The sequence below is a fragment of the Felis catus genome, chromosome A2 (assembly GCF_018350175.1).
Source record: "Felis catus isolate Fca126 chromosome A2, F.catus_Fca126_mat1.0, whole genome shotgun sequence".
NCBI classification, from domain to species: domain Eukaryota; kingdom Metazoa; phylum Chordata; class Mammalia; order Carnivora; family Felidae; genus Felis; species Felis catus.
In genome coordinates this window covers 60063387-60091143 of record NC_058369.1, presented here as the reverse complement: position 1 = coordinate 60091143, position 27757 = coordinate 60063387, and the positions used below count along the sequence as shown (strand labels likewise).

At 47.8% G+C, this 27757-nt stretch overlaps 1 protein-coding gene across 1 annotated transcript in view; it reads right to left on the bottom strand.

Moving 5' to 3' along the window:
* Positions 1-27482, bottom strand: part of LOC101081454 (solute carrier family 41 member 3) — an 837990-nt gene extending 810508 nt beyond the window's left edge. The window contains exon 1 of the mRNA XM_045052060.1: positions 27338-27482. The gene's annotated coding sequence lies outside the window, so the exon portion shown is untranslated. The remainder of the gene's footprint in view (positions 1-27337) is intronic.
* Between the last annotated feature and the right edge of the window lie 275 nt (positions 27483-27757).

The following is a 27757-nucleotide window of genomic DNA, read 5'->3' as shown; positions in this document are numbered from 1 at the left end:
GTCACAGAAATAACCACATTTCTTTGTCAATTGCATCATAATGAACTCTGATCAAATCTTTAACGATGTCTATTTCTGAGATTTTGTCATTTATAATTGTTCTTATTCTCTCACAAAACGTATATCTTCTTCAAGGAGATTTATTCAAAGGACTTAGTGGATAAATACAGGTATCTGACATCTTAAAATTAATACTAAAATGGGTAAGAATTTCCAGAACTAAAAAGCTGCATTCAAATTGAACAAGAATTAGGAACATGGGATTAAATGAACTGAGGAAATTTAGTTTTATGATTCTTGTTGAAAATATTGTTGGTTCTCTAATATTTCATCTCCCAGATTAAGGAAACTTTCTCTTAAGATATCTATGATATACAAAAATGTCATAAAGTATGCATTTGTAAACTGAAGCATTTATCTTTTTCTCTACATAACTCCCCTGAAATTCGAAACTCTCAATGAGTATTCTTTCTTTCATGGGAATTACAATTTTTTGCATAAGTTCAATAATAATCTGTTCATCATGCAACAGGTCATCATTGGAAATACTGGTTATTTTACCAGGGCTTCACTGGAATGTCATATTTGAGGATAACATTCATAAACTCAGATATGAACAGACAGCTGTAAGGAATTAGGGTTGGCTTTATAAAACATGGAGCCATAATGCCCCTTGGAAATGTTGGCCTGGTGCCTTGCTTGCTGAGTTCCCAGCAGCCTCAACAGGTAGGTAAAGACGGCCACTTCCTGGCAGGTGCAGGAAACTCAGGATATCTTGGGGACCTCACAAAGAGGAATTTGCCCAATTCTACAGGTATTGCAGGCCTGTCTGATGGCAAGTATTTGGCTTGGCTCCTGGCCTGGATAGGCTACTAAAAATTCAACCCAGAGATTGGTTATAAAAAGCTCCAACAGGGGCGCCTGGGTGGCGCAGTCGGTTAAGCATCCGACTTCAGCCAGGTCACGATCTCGCGGTCCGTGAGTTCCAGCCCCGCGTCAGGCTCTGGGCTGATGGCTCAGAGCCTGGAGCCTGTTTCCGATTCTGTGTCTCCCTCTCTCTCTGCCCCTCCCCCGTTCATGCTCTGTCTCTCTCTGTCCCAAAAATAAATAAACGTTGAAAAAAAAAAAGCTCCAACAAAGAAAATTTACAAGATCCTCATGACCAATCGCTATTCTTGCTGAGCTTATGTAAATAATTAGGTCAGATTTGTTAAGACTGGATTTGTTCTACAGACGCATCGGTCTCTATTTAGCTATCTCTGGAAAGGGAGGGGGGGGTGTGTGTGTCTTTAGAGAACAACTGTTTCAACAATGCACCGTTAAGAATGTTAAATTCTAGTCATGATCACCTTTAAATGTTTGGTTTTTGCCTAAACAACTTGAGGTAAACATCGGAAAATTGTCAAACATATATATTTCATGTATAGGAAATTTTCTGTGCTTGTTATTCTATGGGGATAAAAATAACACCCCATGGGCATATGATTATTTACACAACTGGAAAACAGGATGGATCCCTAAATATGCAAATCATATCTTCCCTAAACCTGATCTGACAGTTACCAGAAATCCGCCCTTTCCAAAACTTGGAGATAGACTTTACAGACATACAACCAAATAGAGGATTGAGTTTCAGGTATCACCCCCCATGGGTCCATCACTCCAGAGCTAAGAAGGACAACTCAGAAGAACCCACAACCTGGTGAAGTGATCCAGATCCAGTCAACCCGCTTAAACTGACCCTCAAAAGGGAAACTGGCCCTTGAGACCTCCAGCCCTGCTCCAGCCACACCCCAGAAGCTGGCTGGCCTGTGCATGGCAGAAGCTTGAGGAGTCAATGCGTGAACCTAGCCCAGGGGTTTGGATGTAACTCTGACAGCCCTTGCCCCTTACTGGTGTCATAGCCCTGATCTTACTTCTTACCATTGGGCTGATAGAGACTGCACCAACAAGCTGGACATAGGACAAAAAGATGCATTCTGGGCCTTGCATACCTCCTCTGGATGGGAGGATTAGTAAGTATTGCCTGTATGTTAGGATAACCTCTCTCACCCTCACAACTGCCACTTACCCACTTTGCCCCCAGGATTGTTATATGACAATAAGGGGGGCAAGGGCATCCAGCGCCTTCACCTCCCTCCACAAAGATCACTACAGGGGAAAAACACACACTGTCTGTCACCCGGTGTCCCAAGGACTAAGTATTGGATCATAGAGATAACCCGAAATGTCAGGAACCCATGTCACAACAAGGGCCTCTGGAGAGGGAAGTGAGCTTGCTACACTTACCTTCCTCAATGGGGGAATCTCAGATGGGGGAGGGGTGCAAGACAGGGCCCTTCAAACAGTTATAAAGGATAGGGGAATGCAAGCCATAAAGGCGGCCACTCCCCTGGCAGCCTACCAAGGTGTGAACTTTTTAGCCCTCAGTCAGATGCTTACCAATTCCCCACTCCAGCGTTGGGCCAACACTACTCTACAAGTCCTCCATAAAATAGATATTCACATACAAATCTGCTGGATGTGCTTGCCCCCTCAGCCAGAGGGCTTAACTTAGCCACTCCCATCCCTTTGACCTGGGAAGCTCCTGAAAATCTCAAAACCAATACCTCTGTCTTAATTGGACCCCTGGCCACTGGGATCTATTTCAAATGCTGACAATCTAATCTGTACAGTCCCTGAAGGTATGAATGGTACCTCTCTATGTGGAAGAAATATAACCTTAAAGAGGAATGCAACCCTATGTTCAACCCCTGGGGTGGTCCACCTGTGTTCTAAATCAGCCTACTGATGCCTAGAGCCCAACTGGACTCAGCTTTGTTATTCCGTCTTCCCAACCCCAGAAGTATCTGTATACACTGAAGATCAGCTCTTAACAGCCTGTAGCCCCAAGTCCTGGGCTAAATGGGCAGTCCTGCTACCCGTTCTGATAGGCACAGGAATTGCGACAGGAATAGGAACTGGAAGAGGGGGCATAGGTTCATCCATAGGACTATACCATAGATTATCTGAAGAGCTAAGTGAAGACATTGAATGGGTGGCAGATTCTCTGGTAACCTTACAGAGCCAAATAAACTCTCTGGTGGCACTGACCCTCCAAAACAGGCGAGCCCTTGACCTTCTTACTTCAGAAAAAGGAGGGACTTGCATCTTTCTGGGGGAGGGATGTTGCTATCGCATAAGCCAGTCAGGAATAGTTACAACAAAGGTTAAGGAGCTCAAGGAAAGAATTCAACATAGACCACAGGAAACTATCAATCAATGGAAAGGATGGGACCTCACGGATTGGGCATCCTGGCTTCCTGCCCTGGTGGGGCCCCTCCTCTCCATAATTTTACTTGGATCCATTGGCCCCTGTATACTGAATGCCGTGGTACATTTTATTGAAAACACTGTTGCTTGCCAAACGACTGCACGTATCTTAGTCTTCTGAGAGCACCAACCTGTAAAACTGAAAGATGATGCCTACTAAAAGTTTTTTAAAGGGCACCAAAGGGGGGAATGTTGGACAAGTGAATAAAGTATGCCAAAGATGGCCGACGGAGCTAAAACAGACTCCGGTCTCTAGCTTCGAGACCCCCTCCTCTGGGTTCTTCTTCCTTTGTTTGTTGTGTGTGCCAAAACCCCCACCCACAGATATGGAAGCTGACAACTATAAATTACCCTCCCCACTTGCATTCAGTGCTCAGATCTTTGGAGAGACAGTCTCCTCTGAACCTGCTGGTGTTAAATAAATCTCCAATGCACCAAGATCTCCGAGTGCCGCTTGGTTTTTCCGCCAGTGTTCCAGCCTGGTTCCGTAACACACTTGGTTTCCTGATCAGGAAACCCAACCATGCTGGCCCATTGTTGCCACCTGTTTGGGAGAACGGCGAGGCGGTGACAGAGCGAGGGATTGCAAGGGAGAAGGTGTGCCCTGACTGGATTTCGGCAGTCTCCTTCTCGGTTGCCTCGGGCTGGCCCCGCTCCCTTGTTCCCACTGGACTCAAAGACAACTGGTAGGTGAGGACTTGGACCCAACATCGGAACCAGTAAGGCCGGGGCCCCAAAGAAGTCAGGCCCACCCAAGTGCCTGGAAGAGGGACGTGATCAATCTCCGGAGGTCCTAATAGGTCTCACAGGTAGAAAATTTTGTGGGAGGCAATGTAATAGACTCTGGTGTGTGTGTGTGTGTGTGTGTGTGTGTGTGTGTGTGAGAGAGAGAGACAGAGACAGAGACAGAGACAGAGACAGAGAAGGAGAATGAGCGGCTTGGCTAGGCTTGCCAGCCGAGTTCGAGTTTGTGGCTCCATGGACAGGCACCCTTAAGGTCCCCAAAAGTCTACGGAGTCTGAATGGGCTCTTCTGTGTCGTGGTGAGAGTACAAGGTCTGGGGCAGTATTGGATCAGATTCTGATCACAAGTCACAAAGCTGAGTCTGCTACGGCCAAACCTCACCTAACGTTTCCCTCAGGAACATGACCAGAGGAGTATTTGATTAGCCCTCTCATCTGAAGGTCATCTCATTTGTCTGTGTTTGTGACACTGAACACGAGATAGGAATTAATAATGGGATCAAAACAGAGTAAGCCTCTGCTTTTAGAGGTCATGCTCAAAAATTTTAAAAAGGGATTTTCAGGTGATTATGGGGTGAAAATGACACCCACGAAGTTAAGGACCTTTTGTGAACTAGAATGGCCCATATTCAATGTAGGATGGCCCCCAGAAGGGACATTAGATGCTCAAATGGTGCAGTGGGTCAGGCTAATAGTCACTGGGAACCCAGGCCACTCTGATCAGTTTCCATACATCGACTCCTTGGCTTGAAATTGCCCAAAATCCCCCGCCTTGGGTGCGATTCATCGTTAGCAAACAGAACCAGGCACAGGTTTTAGCCACTTTATCCAGAGGCTCACCCAGGGAGCCAACGAAGCAACCTGCCACTCCTCTAAGATTCAAAGGAGACACGAAGGAAGATATTGTCTTTCCATCTCCTTATGACTCATCAAGCTCCCGCCCTGCTCCCCCTGAGCCTGAAACTCCTCCCCCATCTGTCTTTCCACCGAGGCCACTGGCTGCTCTCGCTGCCGCTGCCAAAGTCGCCGCCAAGCAATGGGCGCCACCGCTGCTGCTGCTGCCGCCACCCAGTCGGCGCCACCCATCTCCCTGCCCCTCTCACACCCGGAGAATCCTCCCCAACAGGGGCCAGCAGCCAAACTCTGCCCCAGACCCAGACCTAATGCTCTCCAAATGCCTGTAAGGGAGATGAGAGAGCCTGAAAGACAGAATGAGGACGGAACCGTCCAGCCCAGCCATTCCATGATGTATTATCAACCTTTCTCTACAACCGACGTCCTCAATTGGAAACACAACACTCCATCATACTCTGAAAAGCCTCAAGCAATCGCCGACTTGGAGTCTCTCTTCCAGACCCGCCAACGGACTTGGGAATATTGTCACAGTTACTCCGTACTCTGTTTAATACAGAAGAAAGAAGAAAGAAGAAAGAAGAAAGAAGAAAGAAGAAGGAGGACGAGGAGGATGAGGAGGAAGAGGAGGAGGAGGAGGAGGGAAACACAACACTACCTAGAAGATCACGCACCGCCGGGGATCAATGACCCTGCTGTCTGGGCTCAAGCTGCCATGCGTGAAGAACACCCAACATGGGATTTCACCACAGAAGAGGGACAGGTTCACATCTGATGATGCCAGGAAGCCCTCCTTCGGGGAGTCCTAGTTGGAGCCAAAAAGCCCATGAACATGACTCAAACATCAAACCCAGTCACACAGCACCCTGGGGAGTCTCCCAGAGACTACTATAAAAGATTATGTGAAGCATGCCATGTATACACCCCATTTGACCCCAAGGCACCAGAAAGTCAACAGATGGTAAATACCTCCTTTGGGGCACAGGCTTCCCCAGATATCAGAAGAAAACTCCAGAAGTTGGAAGGCTTTGCCAGGATGAATATCACTCAGTTGATAGAGGTCGCCAATAAGGTTTTCATGAACAGAGAAGTCACAGCTGAAAGAGAAGCAGAAAGAAGACTAAGAAGCCACCCTTCTCGCAGCAGAACCAAAAGGAACAGATGCTGCGAAGGTGGGAAGACCCCAACCACCAAAAGGGCGGAAGCCCAGAGCCCCCTTAGCAAGGGACCGATGTGCATACTGCAAAGAGAAGGGACACTAGGAGAATGAATGTCCGAATCGGAAGGGATACTCAAAACCCAGCCAATATTGGGAGGAACCTCGAGGTGAGAACCTCGTTGGTCTGGCCAGGGTAGAATCGGACTGAGGGGGGCCGGGCTCTTTCTCTCTTGGCCCCCATGAGCCCACGGTCGAAATGAAGGTAGGGGACCGAACAATAACTTTCATGGTTGACCCTGGGGCTGAACACTCCGTTGTTACTTCCCCTGTGGCACCCTTAAGCCAAAAGGCAGCAGCCATACTTGGGGCTACTGGGACACGGGTGATACAGCAGCTCTTCTGTCAAGCTTGACAATGTGGACTTGGGGGGTCACAAGGTCCGGCATGAGTTCCTCTACTTACCTGACTGCTCAAGTCCTCTCCTGGGCCAGGATCTGCTCTCCACACTTGGGGTCCAGATGACTTTTGAACCCACTGGATGCACTCACCTCCAATTAAACCCAAGGCAGAAGGAAACCCTGGTCTTGGCGATTACCCTGCCAAGCGAAGAAGAATGGAGACTATTCTAAAACCCAGGCCTTATTCTGTAACCCCTCAGAATTCAGGCTCACATTCCCTTCCATATGGGTTGAAGATAACCCACCTGGACTAGCTTGGAATCGGGCCCCCATCATTGTTGACCTGATCCCTGGAGCCCAACCTCAGAGACAAAGGCAGTACTCCCTCCCACTCAAGACTAGAATGGGTTATACAAGAGCACCTGACCAAGCTCAGAGAAGCAGGTATTCGAATTGAGTGCCAGTTGGCTTGGAATACCCTGCTCTTGCCAGTCAAGAAGCCAGGAGGAGGACACCGACCAGTACAGGATCTGAGGGCCATTAACAAAGTGACTGTTTCCTTACGCCCAGTGGTTCCGAGCCCATATACTCTCCTCAGCCAAATTCCGGGGTCAGCCACATGGTTTACATGCCTCGACCTGAAGGATGCTTTCTTCTGCCTCCACCTGGCTCCTCAAAGTCAACCATTGTTTGCCTTTCAGTGGACTGAGCCCATTACAGGGTGCCAGATGCAGCTGACCTGGATAGACACAACTTCCCCAAGGTTTCAAGAACTCGCCCACTCTTTTTGGGGAAGCACTAGCTGCAGACCTTGCCAACGTTCTGAGGGAAACCACAGGGTGTGTCCTCCTCCAATACATAGACCACCTCCTCCTTGCCAGCAACACTCAAGACAACTGTATGAAAGGTACCAAGGCCCTCCTGCAGCTCCTATCCTACTTGGGGTACCGGACCTCTTGGAAAAAGGCACAGATTTGTCAGCAGCAGGTCTGCTACTTAGGCTTCCTCCCCACAAAAGGAAAAAGAGAACTAGGACTGGAAAGGAAGGACGTTATCACTACACCACCACAGCCCCAAACAAAACTAGGCTTGCATGAATTTTTAGGGGCTGCGGGGTTCTGTCGCATTTGGATCCCTGCATCCTCAGCCATAGCGAGGCCCCTCTATGACCTGTTGGGTGGGCCAGACCTTGGCAAGGGAGCCCCTTGCATGGACTGAGGAAGCAAGGACCACTTTCACAGAAATAAAGTTGGCTCTGGGATGAGCCCCAGCCCTGAGTTTGCCTGACACAGAAAGGCCCTTTATCCTCTTCGTGCATGAAAAGGAATAAACATCCCTTGGAGTGCTCACTCAGGGCATGGGGCCTTGGCAACGGCCAGTAGCCTACCTGTCAAAAAAAACTTGATCCCGTGGCTGCAGGATGGCCACCGTGCCTCAGAGCACTGGCAGCCACAGTCCTGCTCATCAAGGAGGCAGACAAACTCACACTGGGACAAACACTTAATGTTAAGGTTCCACACGCGGTCGTGTCCCCTCACAAGTGTTCAAGGATATCGTTTCCTCTCCAATTCTCAGCTGACACAATACCAAGGCCTTCTCTATGAAAACCCAGGGGTCACTCTTGAAACAGTAAGAACATCAACCTGGCCACCTTCCTTCCCATGGAGGAGGGAGAACCGGACCATGACTGTTCCAAAGTAGTGGATAAAGTCTACACCGGCCGCTCGGACCTCCAAGACCAGGTTATAACAAGCCCAGAGATCACCTGTTCAGCGATGGGAGCAGCTATTTACAAGAGGGCAGCCGAAGAGCAGGATATGCGGTAACCACAACCACCGACGTTCTGGAAGCCAAGGCCTTGCCGGAAGGATGGTCAGTACAACAAGCTGAACTGTACGCCTTAACCTGGTTCCTCATCCTTAGCAAAGGTAAACAAGTTAACATCTACACTGATTCCCATGAAGCTGATGCCTTTGCTACTGTGCAGGTGCACGGGGCCGGCTATAAGGAAAGAGGCCTCCTTACCGCTGGAGGGAAAATGATCCAAAGCAAGGAAGAAATACTAAAGCTTCTTGAGGCCACCCGGCTGCCAGACAAGGTAGCCATCCTACACCATAAGGGACATCAGAAAGGAGACAACCCCATAACTCAAGGAAGTCACCCAGCTGACAAAACAGCCTGAGCGGCCACCTGTGGTGACCCGGGTGAAGCTCCTGCCTACACTATGACTCTTGCACCCCAGAGGGAAGCCTCCCCTTCCCTGTATACCAAAGAAGAAATAAGTTGGGCCTCGACAGAAGGGGGCACACTAAGCAAAGAGGGATGGTGGGTCATGCCAAATGGACACATCTTTGTCCCCTTTGTTTTCTGTGGGAAATCACCTAGTGAAGGAAAATCACCAACTCACACACCTAGGAAAAACTGCACTAGAGGCCCTGCTCCAAAAGAACAACTCTGTCAGCCAGCTGCCAGCATTATGCCGAGCTGTCAGTGAACAAGGTGGAACGTGTGCCAAAAACAATGCTTCATCTGTCCCCATGGCCCCTGCCTGGCACGTGATGGATAGGGGCCACCCCTTTCAAAGACTTAGAGGTGGACTTTACTGACATACAACCAAATAAAGGTTTCAGGTACCTTCTTGTAATAATCTGCACATATTTGGGATGGGTCAAAGCATTCCAGACGAGAATGGAAGGAAGTCACAAGGTGGCCAAAGCTCTTCTACAGGAGATTGTGCCTTGGTTTGGTCTACCCTTAACCATACACAGTGATTATGGGCCTGCATTTGTGGCAGACATTATACAAACCCTAACAAAATCCCTCAGTGTTACCTGGAAACTGTGCACTGCTTACCAACCTCAGAGCTCAGGTAAAGTACAGCGGATGAATCGCACCCTCAAGGAAACCCTGGCTAAGTTCCACCAAGAGATTAATCTCCCATGGCCAGATTTACTACCGCTGGCCCTCCTGTGTGCCAGGTTTTTCCGCCAGCGTTCTAGTCTGGTTCCATACAGATTCACTAGGCCATGAGAGACTCAAGGACTTGAGACTTGCCCACTGTGGTGTCCCCCCCTCCTGCATGTGACTTTAGCCCCTGCTCCTTTTCATCCCTTCTCCTCTTTCCTGATAAAGTTTAGTCCATCCTGCACAGAAGAGCTGCTATCAAGTATGATGCCCTGCTCTCATTTCCGAAAATGGCCGCACTGGTGCTGAACCCTTCCTGCAACATCTACAGGAACTCTGACAAATACCTTCCCCCTAAAGCCCTTAAAACATTCTGCCCACCTCCCCCTTGTTAAAAGGCTCTTCTGGGGTGGCAAGATGGTGGCTTAGGAGGACGCTGGGCTCACCGCACGTCCTGCTGATCACTTAGATTCCACCTACACCTGCCTAATAACCCAGAAAACCGCCAGAGGATTAGCAGAACGGAGTCGCCAGAGCCAAACGCAAATGAGAGGCCCACGGAAGAGGGTAGGAAGGGCGGCGAGGCGGTGCGCGCTCCACGGACTGGCGGGAGGGAGCCGGGGCGGAGGGGCAGCTCGCCGGCCAAGCAGAGCCCCCGAGTCTGGCTTGCAAAAGCGGAGGGGCCTGACGGACTGTGTTCCCACAACAAGCGCGACTTAGCATCTGGGAGGTCATAAGTTAACAGCTCTGCTCAGAAAGCGGCAAGGCTGGAGGACAAACGGAGGGAGAGCTGCTGAGCCCCCTGACGACAGAGCTCAGTTTGGTGGGGAACAAAGGCGCTCGCCAGCGCCATCTCCCCCGTCCATCCCCCAGTCAAAATCCCAAAGAGAACCAGTTCCTGCCAGGGAACTTGCTCGCTCCGCGCAAACACCCAACTCTGTGCTTCTGCGGAGCTAAACCTCCGGCAGCAGATCTGACTCCCTCCCGCTGCCACAGGGCCCCTCCTGAAGTGGATCACCTAAGGAGAAGCGATCTAACCTTGCCCCTCCTGCTCCCGTGCACCTTGCCTACCCACCCCAGCTAATACGCCAGATCCCCAGCATCACAAGCCTGGCAGTGTGCAAGTAGCCCAGACGGGCCACGCCACCCCACAGTGAATCCTGCCCCTAGGAGAGGGGAAGAGAAGGCACACACCAGGCTGACTGTGGCCCCAGCGGTGGGCTGGGGGCAGACATCAGGTCTGACTGCGGCTCCGCCCACCAACTCCAGTTATACACCACAGCACAGGGGAAGTGCCCTGCAGGTCCTCACCACGCCAGGGACTATCCAAAACGACCAAGCGGAAGAATTCCCCTCAGAAGAATCTCCAGGAAATAACAACAGCTAATGAGCTGATCAAAAAGGATTTAAATAATATAACAGAAAGTGAATTTAGAATAATAGTCATAAAATTAATCGCTGGGCTTGAAAACAGTATAGAGGACAGCAGAGAATCTCTTGCTACAGAGATCAAGGGACTAAGGAACAGTCACGAGGAGCTGAAAAGCGCTTTAAATGAAATGCAAAACAAAATGGAAACGACGACAGCTCGGCTTGAAGAGGCAGAGGAGAGAATAGGTGAACGAGAAGATAAAGTTATGGAAAAAGAGGAAGCTGAGAAAAAGAGAGATAAAAAAAATCCAGGAGTATGAGGGGAAAATTAGAGAACTAAGTGATACACTAAAAAGAAATAATATACTCATAATTGGTATCCCAGAGGAGGAAGAGAGAGGGAAAGGTGCTGAAGGGGTACTTGAAGAAATTATAGCTGAGAACTTCCCTGAACTGGGGAAGGAAAAAGGCATTGAAATCCAAGAGGCACAGAGAACTCCCTTCAGACGTAACTTGAATCGATCTTCTGCACGACATATCATAGTGAAACTGGCAAAATACAAGGATAAAGAGAAAATTCTGAAAGCAGCAAGGGGTAAACGTGCCCTCACATATAAAGGGAGACCTATAAGACTCGTGACTGATCTCTCTTTTGAAACTTGGCAGGCCAGAAAGAATTGGCAGGAGATTTTCAGGGTGCTAGACAGAAAAAATATGCAGCCGAGAATCCTTTATCCAGCAAGTCTGTCATTTAGAACAGAAGGAGAGATAAAGGTCTTCCCAAACAAACAAAAACTGAAGGAATTTGTCACCACTAAGCCAGCCCTACAAGAGATCCTAAGGGGGACCCTGTGAGACAAAGTACCAGAGACATCACTACAAGCAAAAAACATACAGACATCACAATGACTCTAAGCCCCTATCGTTCTATAATAACACTGAATGTAAATGGATTAAATGCACCAACCAAAAGACATAGGGTATCAGAATGGATAAAAAAACAAGACCCATCTATTTGCTGTCTACAAGAGACTCATTTTAGACCTGAGGACACTTTTAGATTGAGAGTGAGGGGATGGAGAACTATTTATCATGCTACTGGAAGCCAAAAGAAAGCTGGAGTACCCATACTTATATCAGACAAACTAGACTTTAAATTAAAGGCTGTAACAAGAGATGAAGAAGGACATTATATAATAGTTACAGGGTCTATCCATCAGGAAGAGCTAACAATTATAAATGTCTATGCGCCGAATACCGGAGCCCCCAAATATATAAAACAATTACTCATAAACATAAGCAACCTTATTGATAAGAATGTGGTAATTGCAGGGGACTTTAACACCCCACTTACAGAAATGGATAGATCATCTAGACACACGGTCAATAAAGAAACAAGGGCCCTGAATGAGACATTGGATCAGATGGACTTGACACATATATTTAGAACTCTGCATCCCAAAGCAACAGAATATACTTTCTTCTCGAGTGCACATGGAACATTCTCCAAGATAGATCATATACTGGGTCACAAAACAGCCCTTCATAAGTTTACAAGAATTGAAATTATACCATGCATACTTTCAGACCACAATGCTATGCAGCTTGAAATCAACCACAGGAAAAAGTCTGGAAAACCTCCAAAAGCATGGAGGTTAAAGAACACCTTACTAACGAATGAGTGGGTCAACCAGGCAATTAGAGAAGAAATTTAAAAATATATGGAAACAAACGAAAATGAAAATACAACAATCCAAACGCTTTGGGATGCAGCGAAGGCAGTCCTGAGAGGAAAATACATTGCAATCCAGGCCTATCTCAAGAAACAAGAAAAATCCCAAATACAAAATCTAACAGCACACCTAAAGGAACTAGAAGCAGAACAGCAAAGGCAGCCTAAACCCAGCAGAAGAAGAGAAATAATAAAGATCAGAGCAGAAATAAACAATATAGAATCTAAAAAAACTGTAGAGCAGATCAACGAAACCAAGAGTTGGTTTTTTGAAAACATAAACAAAATTGACAAACCTCTAGCCAGGCTTCTCAAAAAGAAAAGGGAGATGACCCAAATAGATAAAATCATGAATGAAAATGGAATTATTACAACCAATCCTTCAGAGATACAAACAATTATCAGGGAATACTATGAAAAATTATATGCCAACAAATTGGACAACCTGGAAGAAATGGACAAATTCCTGAACACCCACACTCTTCCAAAACTCAATCAGGAGGAAATAGAAAGCTTGAACAGACCCATAACCAGGGAAGAAATTGAATTGGTTATCAAAAACCTCCCAACAAATAAGAGTCCAGGACCAGATGGCTTCCCAGGGGAGTTCTACCAGACGTTTAAAGCCGAGATAATACCTATCCTTCTCAAGCTATTCCAAGAAATAGAAAGGGAAGGAAAACTTCCAGACTCATTCTATGAAGCCAGTATTACTTTGATTCCTAAACCAGACAGAGACCCAGTAAAAAAAGAGAACTACAGGCCAATATCCCTGATGAATATGGATGCAAAAATTCTCAATAAGATACTAGCAAATCGAATTCAACGGCACATAAAAAGAATTATTCACCATGATCAAGTGGGATTCATTCCTGGGATGCAGGGCTGGTTCAACATTCGCAAATCAATCAACGTGATACATCACATTAACAAAAAAAAAAGAGAAGAACCATATGATCCTGTCAATTGATGCAGAAAAGGCCTTTGACAAAATCCAGCACCCTTTCTTAATAAAAACCCTTGAGAAAGTCGGGATACAAGGAACATACTTAAAGATCATAAAAGCCATTTATGAAAAGCCCACAGCTAACATCATCCTCAACGGGGAAAAACTGAGAGCTTTCTCCCTGAGATCAGGAACACGACAGGGATGCCCACTCTCGCTGCTGCTGTTTAACATAGTGCTGGAAGTCCTAGCATCAGCAATCAGACAACAAAAGGAAATCAAAGGCATCAAAATTGGCAAAGATGAAGTCAAGCTTTCGCTTTTTGCAGATGACATGATATTATACATGGAAAATCCGATAGACTCCACCAAAAGTCTGCTAGAACTGATACAGGAATTCAGCAAAGTTGCAGGATACAAAATCAATGTACAGAAATCAGTTGCATTCTTATACACTAACAATGAAGCAACAGAAAAACAAATAAAGAAACTGATCCCATTCACAATTGCACCAAGAAGCATAAAATACCTAGGAATAAATCTAACCAAAGATGTAAAAGATCTGTATGCTGAAAACTATAGAAAGCTTATGAAGGTAATCGAAGAAGATTTAAAGAAATGGAAAGACATTCCCTGCTCATGGATTGGAAGAATAAATATTGTCAAAATGTCAATACTACCCAAAGCTATCTACACATTCAATGCAATCCCAATCCAAATTGCACCAGCATTCTTCTCGAAACTAGAACAAGCAATCCTAAAATTCATATGGAACCACAAAAGGCCCCGAATAGCCAAAGGAATTTTGAAGAAGAAGACCAAAGCGGGAGGCATCACAATCCCAGACTTTAGCCTCTACTACAAAGCTGTCATCATCAAGACAGCATGGTATTGGCACAAAAACAGACACATAGACCACTGGAATAGAATAGAAACCCCAGAACTAGACCCACAAATATATGGCCAACTGATCTTTGACAAAGCAGGAAAAAACATCCAATGGAAAAAAGACAGCCTCTTTAACAAATGGTGCTGGGAGAACTGGACAGCAACATGCAGAAGGTTGAAACTAGACCACTTTCTCACACCATTCACAAAAATAAACTCAAAATGGATAAAGGACCTAAATGTGAGACAGGAAACCATCAAAACCTTAGAGGAGAAAGCCGGAAAAGACCTCTCTGACCTCACCCGTAGCAATCTCTTACTCGACACATCCCCAAAGGCAAGGGAATTAAAAGCAAAAGTGAATTACTGGGACCTTATGAAGATAAAAAGCTTCTGCACAGCCAAGGAAACAACCAACAAAACTAAAAGGCAACCAACGGAATGGGAAAAGATATTTGCAAATGACATATCGGACAAAGGGCTAGTATCCAAAATCTATAAAGAGCTCACCAAACTCCACACCCGAAAAACAAATAAATGGGCAGTGAAGAAATGGGCAGAAAACATGAATAGACACTTCTCTAAAGAAGACATCCGGATGGCCAACAGGCGCATGAAAAGATGTTCAGCGTCGCTCCTTATCAGGGAAATACAAATCAAAACCACACTCAGGTATCACCTCACGCCAGTCAGAGTGGCCAAAATGAACAAATCAGGAGACTATAGATGCTGGAGAGGATGTGGAGAAACGGGAACCCTCTTGCACTGTTGGTGGGAATGCAAATTGGTGCAGCCGCTCTGGAAAGCAGCGTGGAGGTTCCTCAGAAAATTAAAAATAGACCTACCCTATGACCCAGCAATAGCACTGCTAGGAATCTATCCAAGGGATACAGGAGTACTGATGCATAGGGCCACTTGTACCCCAATGTTCATAGCAGCACTCTCAACAATAGCCACATTATGGAAAGAGCCTAAATGCCCATCAACTGATGAATGGATAAAGAAATTGTGGTTTATATACACAATTGAATACTACGTGGCAATGAGAAAAAATGAAATATGGCGTTTTGTAGCAATGTGGATGGAACTGGAGAGTGTGATGCTAAGTGAAATAAGCCATACAGAGAAAGACAGATACCATATGGTTTCACTCTTATGTGGATCCTGAGAAACTTAACAGGAACCCATGGGGGAGGGGAAGGAAAAAAAAAAAAAAAACAGGTTAGAGTGGGAGAGAGCCAAAGCATAAGAGACTGTTAAAAACTGAGAACAAACTGAGGGTTGATGGGGCGTGGGAGGGAGGGGAGGTTGGGTGATGGGTATTGAGGAGGGCACCTTTTGGGATGAGCACTGGGTGTTGTATGGAAACCAATTTGTCAATAAATTTCATATATAAAAAAAATAAAAATAATAATAATAAAAAAAAATTTTAAAAAAAAGGCTCTTCTGGAGCTTTCCTGTGTTCAGCACTCTACAATAAAGTCTAGGTTAATTGTGCTGGGACTGATTTTGTTTCTCCTGGGGCTCCTAGTGTGTGCATGTCAAGAAGCCTTTGATTGCTGAGGCATCCATGTCAAAGGCAGCCAGCTCCTAGCAAACCAACCCCACAAGGTCACCCAAACCCATAAAGCTCCCCTTTTAGCAAGTCCTGGGTAATCTAGATCACTGACTGCTTGAGTGACTCTGCTTCTCCCTTCCCTTATCCTACTTCTTGTTCTCATGTTTTAAGCCATCCAATAATCAGTGAACCCATGAAACCCTAATTATCTCATCCCAACAAATGCAGAGCCCCAGGCCCACGCATCCTCCCTCCCTCTCCACCTGAGACTATACTGTGTGGCTGTGTGGCCCTCGCACATGCCATGGACCTGCCAGGACCTGTGAGTAATAAATCTTGTTCTCCAAAGTTCCCTGATGATTTTGCTGAGGCTCTTCCTACACTATAACAAGAACCACAAGGGCTGATCCAGCTTCAACAATGGCTCCAGGAAGGGAACCCGCTGGGGGATCATCACAAGTAGTATAGGCCCAGCGGGCATTCCTGGCCTGTAGCATCACTGTGGAAAGGCTGAGATGCCTTCTTCCAGCTTAGGGTTGTCAGATTTCACAGGTAAAATGGGACATACTTATGCTGAAAAGTGAGTCACTGATTCTCTCAAATTCTGTGTTTTATCTGGCAGCCCTTCCCAGGTTTCCATGCATGCCTCATTTTGTCCTACTCCACGGGTGTCCTGTCTCTTTTCCTGGTGTGGCTTCTTCCTCTGATCTCTAACACTGACACTCCAGACTCTCCTCACTTGTTTTCTGTCTACAGCCTGTGTGTGGACCTCCCCCAGTCCCATAGCCTGAAGTAACAATGATATGCTGCTACTACCTCCCAATCACATCTCCCAGCTCGGCCCTCAGCCCAGGATCCAGACACGGAGAGCCAACTTCCCACTCAGCGGTCTGAGAGGCATCTCAGGCACCCTCGGTCTAACACAGAGCTCCCAGTATCCTCGTTCCACCTCTCAATCTCATCTATCCCATGAAAGGCATCACAGCCACCCAGCCAGTCAACACAAGAGGTGCGGATATAAACAGAAAGGGCTTGGGGTACAGAAGGTATGGATGTAATCCTCTGGACTTTATATGTATGTCTATATTGTTCAGAATTCTTTCCAATGGATGTGCACTATTTAAAAAAAAAGAAAAGGGGTGCCTGGGTGGCGCAGTCGGTTAAGCGTCCGACTTCAGCCAGGTCACGATCTCGCAGTCCGTGAGTTCGAGCCCCGCGTCAGGCTCTGGGCTGATGGCTCAGAGCCTGGAGCCTGTTTCCGATTCTGTGTCTCCCTCTCTCTCTGCCCCTCCCTGTTCATGCTCTGTCTCTCTCTGTCCCAAAAATAAAAATAAACGCTGAAAAAAAATTTTTTTTAACAAAGAAAAAAACACCTTTATTTTTTAGAGCAGTCTTAGGTTCGCAGAGAAATTGAGAGGACTGTACACAGAATTCCCATATACCCCTGCCCCCAACATCCCACACGAGACAGGAGCATGTTACAACTGATGAACCTACACTGGCACATCATGATCACCCCAAGTCCAGTTTACAGTAGGGGTCATTCCTGTGTTGTACAGTCGATGGGTTTGGACAAATGTAGAATGACATGCATCCATCATTATATCACACAGAGTAGTTACACTGCCCTAAAAATCCTCTGTGCTCCACCTATTCATCCCTCTCCTCCTTTGGTGCATGAATGATTTATCATCCATTCAACAAATGTTTTGTTCCTTCCTTTTATGCAAGGAGTTTTCTAGGCACCAAGAATGCAGTGGAAAGCAAGACAGATAAAGGTCCTGCTCTCAGGAAATTTGTATTCTAGAGGCAGAGACAGAAATAAACAAGAGAACAAGTAAGTGAAAAAGATAAATTAAATATTGTGAATTGACAGGGACTATCCTGGGAAAGTGTAGGGTAGGATGTGGATGGAGGATCAAAGACTCAAGAAGAGAGGATGACATTTTAATGAACCCTAAGTATAAAAAAATTTCCACTGTGCAGGGGTGCCTGGCTGGCTCAGTCAGAAAAGCATGCAGCTCTTGATCTAGGAGTTGCAAGTTTGAGCCTCACACTGGGGGTAGCAATTACTAAAAAATACATAAATAAAACTTAAAAAAAAAAGCCAACTGTGCAAAGATCTAGGGGAGGAGCCCTGCAAGCAGACAACAGCGAGTACAGAGGCACTGAGGTAGGGCGAATTTGGTGCTTCCAAGGAAGGAAAGGCAAAGAGGCCAACAAGTCTGGGGTATGTAGATACAAGAGGATGGCAGGAAAGGAGGACAAGGCAGCCGGTCACGTAGGGTCTTACGGGCAGAGCAAGGAGTACATGCTTCTTCCTCAGAGTGACTGTTTATGTTTTCAAAAGACAACTCTGTTGCTTCCCCCACTAAAAAGGGATCAGGGCCCCTGAGTGACCCTAGATCACCCCCGTGAAGCCAAAGATACACCCCAGCAATCCACAGAACATTGAGAAATGATAAATCACTGTCTGTTTAAGTCCCTAGGTTTGGCAGTACTTTGTTATGCATCAAAAGATAACTGACAATGTTCCAGCTCTGTGATTTCATTTACAGTTTAGCTGCCCTCCTCTGGGGGTGAGAGATGGTGCTGAGCTGAGGACTGCCAATGTGGGAGAAAAATCTTAGCTGCCCGTGACACTATGTACTTCAAAGATAGTTGGCTACAGAGCATCAAACCGCTGGAAGTCCATGTGAACTCTACCTTAAAACAAGATGTATTTTCTGGCTCTGACACTTCTAAAAGTAGTCCAAAGCAACAACATGTCCCCCTAGCCTGGGGGCCATCTATCTCTGCACGCAGATTTTCATGTCTAATACTCAAAACAGGACTCTTGGAGGACAATGAATCCCATAACTTGGGGCAGGAGAAAAATTGAGACGGCTCTGGAACACTGTGGTGTTGCTAGAAAATAAGATGCTTTCAAAGGTGTCAGAGGAGGGACTAAAATGACAAAGGAACAAAATTGTAAACAGACTACCACTGTCAATCGGTGACAACTTCAGCATCTAATAATAATACAGTATAGTTACCACTTCACAAGTTGAGTCTGCAAAGGACCATGAGTTCATTATGATATCAAAACAGAAAAGTTAAATTAATACAAAATGTATAAAGCCAATAATGAACAAAATAAATCAGCAGACAAAATCATTCACTAATTAAAGTCAGCAAAGGATGAGATACAGCCTACCAGAGAATCCTTCCTTTGTTGACTTTAGTCAGCTGCTTTTGACAACTTAATCACAACTGCTTCACTTCAGGAAGACTCACACATATAAGCAGGAAGGAGGGGAAAAGTCAAGACAGCACTGGGAAAAGCAGGAAACAGAGGAAGGGGAGGAGAAATCACCCACCACCACAGTCACAGGATAACCAGGGAGCGGGAAGGCTCACTGGCTGAAGGGCACAGATCAGACAAGATAACCAATTAAAAAGAGGCCCAATGGGGAGCCTGAGTGGCTCAGTATGCTAAGTGTTTGACTTCAGCTCAAGTCATGGTCTCACAGCTATGAGTTCAAGCCCCAGGTCGGGCTGTGTGCTGAAGGCTCGGAGCCTGGAGACTGCTTCACATTCTGTGTCTCCCTCCCTCTTTGCCCCTCCCCTGCTCATGCTCCATCTGTCTCTCTCTCTCAAAAATAAACATTAAAAAAAGAGGCCCAAAAGCGTTCACAAACACTAGACAATTAGAGAAGCATGAACCACAAAGCTTCGTTCTCTCCTCCCAACATGAGTGAAACCCTCTGGATGACTCACTCATGGCGGTTGGATTCAGACAGAATACAAATGAGTTTCTAAATATGCCAAGAAACCAGGTAGGCACCAGGAGGCAAGTGCCAGCAGCTGAGCTAAACTGAAGGGTTCCCTGACTGCTAAGAAAGAGGCCTCCTCTCAAGGTGTAGGGCAGAGCTATGGGGACCACACAGAACAGTTCCAGAAGAAACTTGTGTGAGGGAAGCACACTGAAGAATGCCCTCTAAGCTCATCAAATGTGCACCAGAGGCCCAGTGTGGTCAGCACCCATCAGGCGTTCCCACCTACCCTGTGCCCCTTACAGTGTGGGGCCTCCGTGATCCCCCAGCAGGGACCTCACAACCCTGTGGATGGTAGTCAAGGGCACTCAGCTTCCTTGGGAACATGGGGGTGTGTCAGAAGGAGAATGTGTTCAGATGTCATTTGCATCGACAGAAATGAGTACAGATGAACACACCAGGTCCTGAAGGACAGGCCTGCTGGTGAAGGCGGCCTCTGTGGGGAGAGTGGGCTGTGGACACAGGAAAACCCTGTCCTGTAGCCCCCAGAGAGGGGGAGACCTGGGGAGGTGGCACTGACTCCAGGGCAGAGGTTCCCACCCAGCCTGTCCCCCAGAGGACACAATATGGAGGCAGTGCCCCAGGACAGGCCCCCACAACAAAGAAGTACTAAGGTGTCAGACCCTGCCAAGGTGTCAGAGTGTGGAGTGAGAGCCCTGCACAGCCCGTGTGCTTGGAGCCCCTTCCTCGGGCGCAGGCCTTGAGAAGGGCTGGGCAGGGGGACCTGGGCCCACCTGGCTGCCAGTCACAGGAATCTGTAAGGTCATTGCTCTTGCAGATGCCTCCTGGGGAGTCTGTACCCATCAGACTGAGGAGGACACTGATGCGGAGCCTCCCCGTGAGTCAGGGAGAAGCTGGCCTTGAATCTAGGGCCTTTGGGCACCCTGGGGCCAACACACCAGGTCTGAGACCTGGTCACCGGGACCTCATACAAACTAGTGCTCACCCCAAGGCAAGAGACAAGGCCAGTCCTAACTCTTCACTGCACAGCCAAAATGCTGGAACCGATCGGCTCCACTCAGCTGCCCACTACCTGCTGTGAGGCCAAACTACCTCTGGTAGTTTTATAGGAGACCTGGTTCAGTGGGAGCACCCTGGAGTCTGCCCTGAGGGTCTGAATCCCAGCTCTTCCTCTTCCTAGATGCTGGTCCTTGGAAAAGTGAAATTTCTGTGCCTCATCTGTTAAATGGAGACAAGAGCACCAACTTCACAAGGCTGTGAAGATTAAATGTTAATAATGCACTTGCATCACAGGACACCTGGCTGGTTCTCCCACTTCAAATCCCTCAAAGCTCTAATGTTTCAGACCAGTGCCTCTTAAATTATAGCTGCATCAGAATCAGCTGGAATACCCACCTGGGTAGTTTCTGATAAGTAGGTGGGGGGACAGCAGGCCTAGTAAGCCAAGATACTGGCTATGCGGGAGAGAGAGCCTCAGAAATACCTGAAGACTTGCCCAACCCTCAGTCTGGATTCCCCTCCCCTCTGCCTCCCCCCTCCCCCGGACACCAAACCCACCTTGGGCCCTGGGTTTGTCTCCCTCCATCCCAGGTTCGTCATCCAGGACCCAGCCCTGGGCCCTTACCTGGATACCTCCCCAGGCGCCACCTCTGCCCGAGGCCCCCCTGGGACCACTTTCTCTTTCCCCTTCCCGTTTTCCCTTACTTTCGCCTATTTGCAGGCCCCTGGCGTCCCACCGGACTCCCCCAGCTCTGGGTTCACGTCCTCTTCTGCGTTGCCCAGGCCCCGGACTTTCCAGGTGTGCCCCACCGCGTCCCGAGGTCCCCCTCCAAAGGCCCTGGGTTTACTCCCTCTACTGCTCATCCCCCACTCTGCGCCCCAACCCCAGCGCTTCCCCAGGGCCGGGCCTCCTCAGTGTGACATCTCCACACACCCAGACAGCCCCCTTTGGACTCCATCGCCGCTTTACCCCAGACTTCCCGCACCCCTGCCCAGGCCCGCTTGGGGCGCAGCGCCACGCTTACCGGATCCCCTCCCGGGCAGCAGCGTGCAGGAGGCGAGCAGAAGGCGCGCGGGCCAAGAGGAGGGCTCTATGAGGAAACAGGGAACGCCAGATCTTCAGGCCAACTTGCCTGGCGGTTTCAGGACCCGGGGCGGGACTGGGCGGGGCTACCTGGAGGCGGGCCCTGTCGCCCAGGGCCCGAGGGGAGGTGGGGAGGGGGTGTCCCCCGCTCCAAGGTCTCGCTGCTCGACCCAGAGCGCGCCAGAAGTCAGGGCCACGCAGACTCTGTCCCCCGGGACCCTGGAGCTTGGCCTTTGTGGTGGGGACACGTGGAGCCAGAAGTCTTTCTGGGCTGTAAACCTGATTGTTTCCTGAGCGTGCCAAGCTCCTCTCCTCCTTTGCTGCAGTTAATGCTCGAAACAGCCCTTGGGGGGAAGTCGTGTGCTGAGGCCTGGTTTACAAAGAAGGAAACCGAGTCTAGGGCTGTAAAACCACCCAGGAGGAAAGGGGGCTTGAGGATCCCGTCTGTAAAGGGTGTGTGAAGACTGGCCATTCTTAAGGAACAGCTGCTTCGCCTGCAGCCAGAGCTCCATCAGCTCTCCAGGACAGCGTTTTGTTCTTGTGTTTTAACTTCTTTATTATGAGAAATGCTCACTCACGCCAAAAGTAGAATAATAAAATGGTCCCACAAACAATAGGCCAGCTTCCATCATGGTCTGCATCTTGCCCTTTTTTTCCCCCATCTATATCCCTCCCCCTACACACACACTTTTTTTTTTCCTGGAGTAGTTTTAAAGCATTCTGGCAGACATATTTCACCTTTAAATTCTTGAGCATGTTTCTCCAATCATTAAGGTTTTTTTTTTTTTTCAAACATCCTCAATAATACCAGTATCACACCCAACAAAGTTAGCAATACCCAGTCCAGTTCTATTTTTCCTAATTGACTCAAAACAGTCTTAACTGTTGGCCTCTTCTGACCAACATCTAAAGAGGGATGAAAGATTTTGGGGGGACACAGCCTCAGGCAAAGTTCATCCTCATGGTTTTTGCAAGAAACCTGTTCATGACCACCGAGCTGGAACATCAGTGGAACCAGACGAAAGTCCAAAATGAATGGAAACACAAGGGCATGTGACTGCTAGATATTTAACAAGATTTAGTCCTATGTTATATTATTTCAGCAAAAGACAAATCTGCATGTTAAACACAAAGGTATATATATATATTCTACAGGTTTACAGACACCCTGATTTTCAGCAGGTGTCCTGTCCTATATCTGGGTTGGGTACTGCCTGCACACCTCCTTACCCACCTAGGCTTCCGGGAGCCAGCCATCCTCTGGCACCTCCTGCCCTCCCAAAGGAAAGAGGATTCATGTCTACTGGTAGCCAGTAATCCTGCCCTAAACTTTCCAGACAATGCTCCAGCTCCCAGTCCTGGGAATTCTGAATGGCTCCAAGCCCACTGCTAGGATATATACTCAGATCAGTGCCCCAGAGAATGAACCAGTTGTGGGGCATGACCTGTGTCTTTATACAAGAATCCAAGAATTCTACATTTGAACCTGACCTCCCAAGTTGCTATGGAAGTACATTTGTCAAGGCCAGAAAACAGAATAGACTCTATTTTACAGCTATGTTTTCCTTGCATATGTATTTAAACATATGGTTTGTGGGGGCCCCATTTGTGTTTTTTTTAACTTTTTTTTTTTTTTTACTTTTATTTTTGAGAGACAGAGCACGAGCAGGAGAGGGGCAGAGAGAGAGGGAGACACAGAATGTAAAGCAGGCTCCAGGCTCTGAGCTGTCAGCATGGAGCCCGATGCGGGGCTTGAACCCAGGAACCTGAGCCGAAGCCAGATGCTTAACTGATCCACCCAGGTGCCCCTGTGGGCCCCCGTTTGTAATCTTGCCCTGTAAATTTTGAGGTGGGCTTATCTTGTGTCAATATACTTATGAGTATAAGAAACATTTTATTTTCTACTTACCTCTAATGCAAGAAAAATAAACCATCAAAAGCATGAGGATAAATGGCAACTAACAGTTGACTTCAGTAGTAAAGAAACCACAGGAAGAATGTAGCACTCTTGCAAAGGGGGCAGCCCCAGCCAAGTTCCAAAGGACAATTGCAATACCCGGACACAGGACCCATTCTTCAGGGCCTTGGTAAGTGGCCAGCAGTGTGCACCAAATCCTGCAAACTAGCTCATGCCCCATTCTTTCCCCCTCACTAACAGGCATCTAGAAGTGCCCAGAATGCTGCCTTAGGAGTCCACAGGCCTGGCTGAACTTTTGGCAGTGAGTAGCTTTACAAAGAGATACTACACCAAAACTGTAGTCCTGGGATGGAAATTTAAGATATATAGACACAAAAGACATTTGTAAATGATAAAATGTTGGCAGATATTATGGACTGAGTTGTGTTGTTCCCTACCCTGAATTTGTATATTAAAGTCCTAACTCGCAATGTGACCGTACTTGAGGATAATACCTATAAGGATGTTATAAAGGTTAAATGAGGGGCACCTGGGTGGCTCAGTCGTTTGAGCTTCCGACTTTGGCTCAGGTCATGATCTCACAATCGTGAGTTCGAGCCTCTCATCAGGCTCTGTGCTGACAAGGCAGAGACTGCTTGGGATTCTCTGTCTCCCCCTCTCTCTGCCCCTCCCCTGCTCATTCCCCCTCCCCTCTCTCAAAAGTAAGTAAACATTTTTTGAAAAGTTTAAGGGGCTCTTGGGTGGCTAAGTCGGTTAAGCGGCTGACTTCAGCTCAGGTCATGATCTCATGATTCCTGACTTCGAGCCCCACATCAGGCTCTGTGCTGACAGCTTGGAGCCTGGAGTCTGCTTTGGATTCTGTGTCTAACTCTCTCTCTGCCCCTGCCCTGCTCTCTCTCTCTCTCTCTCAAAAATAAACATTTTTTAAGTTTAAAAAAAATTTCACAAGCTGAGCTTAGGAAAGACGTGAACCTCAGTTTTCTCATCTGTAGAGTGGAGTTAATGTTAGTACCTGCCTCAAAAGGTTGAGGACGACAGGAAGCAATCCATGTAAAGTCCTCACATCTAGTGCCTCACATGTAGCAAGGGTTCAATTCATGTTTCCTGCTACTATGTTTACTGTTACCATTAATGTTCTAACAGGACAAATCACAAGTAGGGGTGATTCTAGGCACATGGATGGACCGTTGTAGCAGGCTTGGGGCACAAGGAGGGCCTTACCCTGCCCACAGCTTTCTCATGCCTGTTCCAGTTTCCTGCTGTTGCTCTGCCACCACACCGTCCATCCTTCGTTCCCAACCAGTCCTTGTCTTCCCCAAATGGCCTTCAGCCTGGAGGCAGCAGCCCCAGCTCAAATCCTTCCCAGCCCCCTGCTCCACCGCTGCACTGTCCCCCACAGTCTCAGAGGCCCGTATGATGGGCTGGCCAAGCCCTGACTGCCTCACTTCCCAGAGTGGAGGGCCATCGCCCGGCCTTGCAGACTGACCCCACAAAGACATACTATAGATACTACAAATCACTTTGGAGTTTAGGAACCTCACCTTCTTTCCACAATCCCACCAACACCTGTGCTGCCACTCAGCCATCCTTTCAGAGACCACACCTTGCAGCAAGGTCAGCCTCCTACCTGGTCCTGCCTTGCAGTGGTTGCCCTCTGCAATGACTCCCTTAGCCTCTGCTCAGGCTTGTCCTCCCCTGGGAAGTGTCAAGCACATGCCCCTCAGCCTCTTTCCTTGGAATCCCCCAACACCTCTTAACTATGTCATTGTGCTATATTAGGTGGGATATTTTTGCCTCTCAGACTGTGAATTCCCCAAGGGAAGAGACTCTGTCTGTTCATCTCTGAACATCTCTACTAGTACATAGTAGACACTTGCTTTAGGTTGCCCCCACTCCCAGCCCCCAGAAGTGACCTTGAGATGAGGATTCAAGTGCAAGGAGTTTATCTGGGAGATGATCCCTGAAAACGTTGGTGGGAGAGGGAGGAGGTGAAGCAGGGAAAGGAGGGCAGCCAATGAAGTTTCGTTACCAAGCAAGTTACCTCCGTGGGCATCTGGAGCTCAGTCCTGCCTGGAATTCTGGGAGCCTCGGAGATATTGCCCCTGAAGGGTGTACAAATCCTAACTCCCACCTATCTTTACGTGAGGACTACTTCCAGGGGACAATAGTGCCCCGGTCCTTCAGGCCTGATGGACTGTCAGGCAAGGTGGGCCAAGTGGCTCCCACGGCAGAGAAGGCTTTCCTGGGAATTGCTGCGGGCCCACATTAAGAAGTCAGGCAGGTGTGCCCGGGGCTGGAGGTGGAACCTGAGTGGGGCAGTGGCGGGGACATCTGCAGCACTGGAAAGACATTTGCTGATTGCAGAATAAATAAAACGTTGCAATGATAGAGGGCAAAGGGTGCCTGCCAGCCACTTACTCCAGGTGCAGGTTGCCATCTGCAAATCAGTGCTGACCTCTGGATCAAGCCTGTGAGGGGAATATCTCCTACCTTTTATATGGATGAGGAAACTGAGGTCCTAAAGAGTTCCTCCACTTGCTGGAGGTCACAGCCCTGAGAGGCATAGCCAGAATTCAAACTCCATTCCAATTAAATCTAAAGATGACATTTTCCATTCCATCAACCAAGCTGCCTCTATCACACAAGGGAACAAGAGAATGAAGGCATGAACGGATGAGTGCTTTATAAATAGGGGCAGGCTCCGATTCATCTAGTGTTCTGGCTCAAAGATGACTACTGACTGAATTAGCTGCTCTTTGATTTATAATCAAATTTACACAGGAAACTATAAAATTCCAAGTAAGAAATCTGTTGTCTGGTGAGGAAGATATCTTAAAATCAGGGCCTGCCCCTCACCACCCCTGCTTGGCATGCTGAATAATCCAGGGCTGGTTTAGTTGCCCTCCACCCCAGCCTGCCCACCCACACCCAAAGGCCATTCCTGGGCTTCATGCACACATGGAGAAGTGAGCTATTGTTATTGTTGGTCCTGCCAAATCCATGACCCCATGACTCAGTGACAGCAGGGTGAAGCACATGGGCCTCAAGGTGGGACAGGACTGCAGCAGTTCTCTCTGCCCTAGGCCCGGACCACCACCCTTGTGTCGAGAGCTGCCAGGAAGGAAGACAGCGCCACTACTCAAAACCCTCTTGTAATTTGCATAAACATGAACAAAAATATTTATGCTCAGTTAAGCGTTCAACTCTTGATTTTGGCTCAGGTCATCATTTCATGGTTTGTGAGTTCGAGCCCCACGTTGGGCTCTACGCTGACAGCACAGAACCTGCTTGGGAGTCGCTCTCTCTTCCTCTTCCTCTGCCCCTCCCCTGTTCGTGCTCTCACTCCCCCTCTCTCAAAGTAAATTAAAAAACTTAAAAACACTGTTCATGCTATAATGGAAACAGTACCTTGCACTTTACCTGGACTTTCCAACACATGCTTACATCCATGATATTGAATCATTGTGACAGACCTGGGGGCAGGCAGAACAGACATTCCCATTCCCATTTTCCAATGAGGAAACTGAGACTTGCCCCTAGAGAGTGTCTGGCAGTGCTGGACTTACAATGTGAGGGATGATCATGCCTCTGTTAGAAAACCTCCCTACAGCAGACCCAGGAGTCTTCTCCACCCCCAAAATGGCTTAACAGCCAGAGACGTTCTTGTCTTTGTTGAGATTCATGCAAGCAGACTTACAGTGCCCCGGTAGGGGCATGGACTCAGGTGTGCCTCAGTGAAGCTGCTGGTTTTCCCTCCGGGTAGGAATGTCACAGCAACTGGGCTCACATCCAGGCCCCTGACAGCCTGGGGACGCAGGAGGGAATAGCCCCACAAAGGAGGATAGCACACTCAGCTGCTGACACCTCAAGGGTTATAGGAACCTCAAAAACAACCCCTGGGCTACTGGGAAGAAACCTCAGGGCCCCAGAAGGAGGGCTAAGTTCACTGCATCTGCCAATAAAAATAGTCCCACAAGTTTCGCTGACTTCACTTTGAAGAGCAGGTGGCAGAGGGGAAAAGACTAGGAGTCAGCCACTCACCAGACACAAGAGCCTAAGGAAAGCCTGCCTCCTCACCTGTAAGATGCAGACCAATGCTGGGCTACGTGTCTCTTAA